The sequence below is a fragment of the Astatotilapia calliptera genome, chromosome 18 (assembly GCF_964374335.1).
Source record: "Astatotilapia calliptera chromosome 18, fAstCal68.1, whole genome shotgun sequence".
NCBI classification, from domain to species: Eukaryota; Metazoa; Chordata; class Actinopteri; order Cichliformes; family Cichlidae; genus Astatotilapia; species Astatotilapia calliptera.
The window spans coordinates 18797565-18803780 of NC_137439.1; positions in this window are offsets into that span (position 1 = coordinate 18797565).

The following is a 6216-nucleotide window of genomic DNA, read 5'->3' on the forward strand; positions in this document are numbered from 1 at the left end:
TCCCCCTGTACTAGTCTCCCTGGTTCATGCGTCATGTCTGTGTGGTTATGTTTGGTTCATGTCATGTCTAGTCTCCATGTTTCCTGTTTTACTTTGAAAGTCTGTATTCAATGTCAGTATATGTAGTTTCACTCTCCCTGTCCTGTCATTAGGTTCATGTGTATCAGCTGTTCCCCCTCATGTGTCTCCACTTCCCCTGATCACCTCATGTGTGTATTTAGTCCTCAGTCTTGCTGTGTTCAGTGTCACGTCGTCTGTGTTATCTCCCATACCCCTTGTCATAGTTTCCCAGTCTATGTTCAGGTTTTCCCTCAGTTACTTTGTTGTTGTTTTTTCCGTGAGTTTTCGGCCCTAAATAAAGGCTCGCCTTTTTTTAAGTCCAGTTTTGTGTCCTCACCTCTGTCTGCGCTTGGGTCCTCTACTCACTCCACACGGTCTGCCCCGGCAGTCCGTGACAGATGGATACAGAAAAGCTTTCTATTTTCCAGTTCAGTCCATTATAAATTAGATTTGGCCCAGAGAAGACTGTGGTGTCTTAGGACCATGGACCCATCACACATGATAGACCGTTAACCTGTATTTGTGGATGACACAGTGAACTGTGTTCACAGACAGTGATTTCTGGAAGGCTTCCTGAGCCCATGCAGTGATTTCCATGACAGAATCATGCCTGTACTTAATGCAGTGCTGCCTGAGGGGATACTCATTTCAGCTTTGTCCCTTACACACAAAGATTTCTCCATATTTCCAGAATCTTTTGATGATAGTATGTGCTGTGGAAGATGAGATGTATTTGAGGTCATCACAATTTTACTTTGAGGAACATATTTTGAAATTGTTCCGTACTTTGTAGACGGAGTTTTTTACAGAATGCTGAACGTCTGCCCAGCTTTACTTCTGAGAAACTTTGGCTCTCTAAGATGCTCTTTTTGTGTTAATAACACAAAAAGAGTGTGTTAATAACCTTTTGCCAGTTAACCTATAATTAGTTACAAAGTGTTCCTCCATGTGTTTTTCTCTTTAGCAGCACTCACTTTTCCAGCCTTTTGCTGCCCTTCTGCCAACTTCAGACTTTGTTGCTGCCATCAAATTCAAATTGAGCTTCTTAAAATTGTAAACATTTGATATGTTTTCTATGTTCTACCATGACTAAAATATGGCTTTATGAGATTTTTAAACCCCTAAATTCTGCTTTTATTTAGATTTCACACAATGGCTTTTCAGCTATTTTTATTTTTCAGCTTTATTTTTCTTAACTGTTAACTACTGTTGGACAGGGCTGCATCAATATGCTAGTATGGGCTAATTGCCATTTGGGCACAACAGATATATCCCCTGGTAGTCTAAGGCTTCACATCACATCAGCACTGTCAGAGTTTACATAATAAATGCTGATCATTAATGAGAGAGCTGAACTCATAGTTGGATGGCTTCTCAGTCTCACAGTCTGTTTGGGAAAGCTGCCTGTGAGATGAAGGGTGCTGGCATTTACCTTATGCTCTAGATCCACAGAAGCTCATTGAAATGCCGTGGGTGTGCCTCATCGTGACAGTATTTGGACTTGTTTAATTTTTCATCTGATTTTCAAAAGCTCCAAGCTGTTTAGTCCATGTATCTCTTTACCCCATCCACATGTCAAAATTTGTCAAGTAAGTCATCACTGCAAATATAACTGAATTGTATGTAAGTAAACATTAAGGGGAAATCCAATGCTTTAAGAGCGCGTTTATACTGCCATCACATTTTGAGCTGTTTGTGTGATTTAGAAATTCTTTCCTTTTTTAAAAGGTTCCCTTCCACCACGATGCAAACAGCTCTTGTGGTTTATTTTAATATCCTCTTAGATGCTGTGGAAAGACTTTCTGCTTTCACTAGTATTTAAATCAGTTTTGCTTATTGTGATGTAAATATTTATTATCATCTCTCCCAAAATAGCATCCTATCTAAATTGGAATATCAAAGTCTTATCAAAGCAATTATAAATGTCTTGACACCTATCAGTGCTACTGATAACAACTTTGTGAAAATAAACACAGCTGAACCTAAGGATCCACGGAGGTTCAGTCAATCAAGAGACAATTTGGAAGCTTCACTTTTTTTGAGAATCGATGCATGCACTCGGTTGATGAGTCATCCTTTAATTGATTGCAATAATTTATGATAAATGCTCTGTCTGGGCTTGATTTCCATGCGGTCCACGCTTTGTGATCCTGACCCGATCTTGAGCCTGATGATGGGATCCTGTGTGTATTTCCACAACTTGTTACTAAGAATTCCTCCTTATGTAGATACAGTACACGTTGATATACAGATCACCTCTTAATACGCTCTTAAATATTGCTGAATCTACTGTTACATACAGTACAGCAGGAATGCTGCAGATGCAAAGTGCTGTGTGTATTTTTGGCAGTCTTGTACATTGATGAGACATCTGCTTGCAAGAACTTTATTTTCTTTATTTCAGGTATTACATTATATGTGGTATGGTATGACAATGTCTAAGGCAGCACAAGCAGGGAGCATGGGGGAAAATATAATAAAAGGATAGAGTAAGAATAGAAATGCACAATGTATCGCCAACTGCTGCACCTCTAAGAAAAATCAAACATACAGCACCTGGAACACAAAATTTACAAAATACACAGATACATAAATCGACAATCTTCTTGTAGTGTGAGTGTGAATATGATACAGAGAGCCAAGAAAGTGAGAGTGCCTGTGTCTTTCTCGCGAATGTACTTGATAATGAGGGTGGAGTGTCGCAATAATGCCCCCCCAGGAGCCAGAGGCAGACAGAGAAGGAATCAGGAAACCCACACCATTGGCAGCCCCCAAGAGTACCAGAGACCTAAAGCCACACATCTCAGCAACATCTGCATATCCGTCCAAGCAGGAGAACGAGGGAAGCCTAAGATGGGGTGCCCAAGGACAAAAGGTGAGAGTTTACCCCACTAGAGGCTGCCTGGTACAAGTCAAGAACAGGGCTCCAAGTGGTGCGAGTCAAGAACAGGGCTCCAAGTGCCCAAGAACCACTTGGAGCCCTGTTCTTTACTCGCACCACTGCCGGGTACCAGAACCACCTGGCACCTGGCAGAACCCCCACGCCCCAAGAGGAGAAGCGGGCCACCAAGGGAGTGGGCAGGAGTGTTCAGCAGGGAGCAGTGACCATGTCCCACAGGGGCCAAAGCTCAGAAAGACCCAGACCCAGCCCAACACACTCACTCATACAGACCATTCACTCACTCACTCTCACCCACCCACTAATGACACACGGTTCGATCCCCGGGCTCTCTGTCGTGATCGTTGTGTCCTTGGGCAAGACACTTTACCCTACCGCCTACTGGTGTTGGCCAGAGGGGCCGATGGCGCGATATGGCAGCCTCGCTTCTGTCAGTCTGCCCCAGGGCAGCTGTGGCTACAACCGTAGCTTGCCTCCACCAGTGTGTGAATGTGAGAGTGAGAGTGAATGAATAGTGGCATTGTCAAGCGCTTTGGGTGCCTTGAAAAGCGCTATATAAATCCAATCCATTATTATTATTACCATTTTTAATAAAGGAATATGATTCAACCGTACCAGGACTGAGAGCTTGGTATAAAAACTTATACCTAGATATCTAATGTTACCTCACCTGTTGATTTATTCCAGTTGATGGAGTATTCCGATATAGATGAGACTTATGTATAAGTGTGGTTGTCTTCATAAGTGAGGTTTGTGAGCTCCTGAGGAAAAATAATACACCATCAACATATGGGCTTATCATAGGATCTGTATTTTCAGGTTGAACTCCTTTGATATCTACATTTTATCTGATTTCTCCTGCTAATGGTTTGATTAAAAAATAACACAAAGGGGGAAAGTGGACAGTACTGTCTGGTGCCCCGCAAGGTTGATGCTTGCAAAGCGCAAAAAATGCACATTAGAAGAAGCTTGTACCAGTCTGCACCACAGTCGAGCAGTCCCCGTGTTGCATTCAGACAAAGGGGACTTTTGATCTCTCCTTATTAGCTGAAGCATTCTTGACTGCATAAAACACAACAGAATCCAGAGTCACTTATTGATTGCCATTATCTTAAAAAACGTTTCAGAGAACAGTTTAACATTCAAAATGACACATTGTGAGTTAAAAGAAGAACAGTCTTTGAGCTCTGTTTCCTTTGGAGCCAATCACTTTACCAGGCAGTCAAATAAGCTTCTGCTATTCATGCTGCTGTATGTGAAGGGAATACACGCTGTTCTTTTCCCCCTACCTTTTCCCTCACTCGCTGTCTCTCTCTGCCTGTCCCTAAAATGTCCCTGCTGGGGATTCTATCTCCTGGTTCCTTTTGAAGCAGTGGCCTCTCTTTGCCTCCATTATCTTGTAATTTGTGAGGGATTACACTCTGGAGCACACACAGTCCACCCCGTTGCTTAAGAGCTGTGACAGCTTACAATAATTGCCATGCTAATTAGCAGGAACTAGCCCAGCGCGCTTCGTTCCCTCACCAGACCTGATTTGATGAATATGCTTTGATTAATGTCTGCAGTGATGTTTCCATAAATTTTAAGACCTTATAATTAACCAATAATAATGAAGGATATATGTTCACAAGTAAAACGTAGAGTGTATTTTCTCAGGATGAAAAGAAACGGCAGCGCTTGCTTCTGCTAGGCAGGAGCACAGAGTTAATGTGCGGAGAACATTTGCCTTTTTTTGTTCCAACTCTTTGTCAGAGAAGTTTTGATTGTCTTCGTTTGACATAATTGTGTTGATTTCCATGTCTTGTTACCCTTGAATAATTTCTGCTGTTGCTCTGACAGATTCAACAACAATTAAGGCACAGCTGAGTTGCCCACATTTCTTTAAAAAAAAACTTGCATAACAAAGCCCTGACGTTTTTTTAAAGATCAGAACACGTTGTTGAGGTTATTCAAACTCAACTAGCTAAACTTTGCGATGCTTTTATAAATGCAATTCAACCTCACAATTTATTTCATTGGGTTTTTGTGTCGTCGTCCCCCCCAGTCCCTACACCCCCATTTCTTCCAGGTGACTGAGGTTAAATATACCTCCATTATGCCGAAGACTAAGCAACTTATCTTTGAAGTTCTCGCAGACATGTACCTTCATTACAGCACGACCCTATCACCTTTACTCACAAATGTGCACATACCTCAGGGGACCTAATTGCTTGAGATAAGCAGGGCCTTTAAAGCCACACACAGAGAATTGACCTTCAATGCCTCAAAATGTTTGTAGCTATATAGAATAATAAAGTAACAAATATCTAAGATGTATGACCTTTAAAAGAACAGTGGTATGGTACCATTGCATTTTTTTCTCTCAAACAATGTAACTGTTTTGTGTTTCTGGGTTTCAGCAATGACACACTTGTGCAGACTCACCTGCTCCAGCAAATACCTACATCTAGGGAATAATTTGGTCAGACCAGTTCATTAACACTTTGCAGGAACAGACATATTCCACTGGGACACCGTTTGCAAATACTGCACGCTGCATGTAACGGCGTGATTTAGGATTATACTGTATATGTAATGAAGCACATACTTTCAAGGGAAAGGATGAAAGTATGACATTGTTTCAGGAATAGTTTCATGTCTAATTGTTGGTACAATCCACACTGATAATGCTTGTTTACTGTTACTGTTAATACTGTTTATCATTTTAATATGAACTTTCATGTTAACATCTGTCTCGCAGTGTTTCATAAATGTCAGTGTGGAAAACTAAGATATCTTTAACTGCAACCTCGTGTCTGTTATCTTTAATTAAAATATTGTTTTCTGGGCTGTTTACTTGTATTTATTTTCAGCATTGTGCTATTTCACAAATGTCATAGATGTTGGCTGGCAATTCCACCTGACACACTGTAGAGAAAGATAAAAAAAACAAACATTGCCATATGAGGTTTGTGGATATGAATAAAATCAGATTAATATGTTTTACTTTGAAGTTGTAGTTTTTTTTAATCATTTGCCTGTAAAGTAATAGCCGTCTTGCATTACTGAAATAACATTGACCTTGTGTTACTGTATGATACTGTTGTTGTGGATGTCATTATAACACAGAATAATGACAGTATAGAAACCAACAACAGAAATACTGAATGAAAAATTGAGTTGCAGAAACTAGGACATAAGACATGACAGTAAACTGTCAAGAGTATGATGCCGCTACTAAGAAAAGAGTCACAACTGAAGAGAGATGTTAAAAGCAT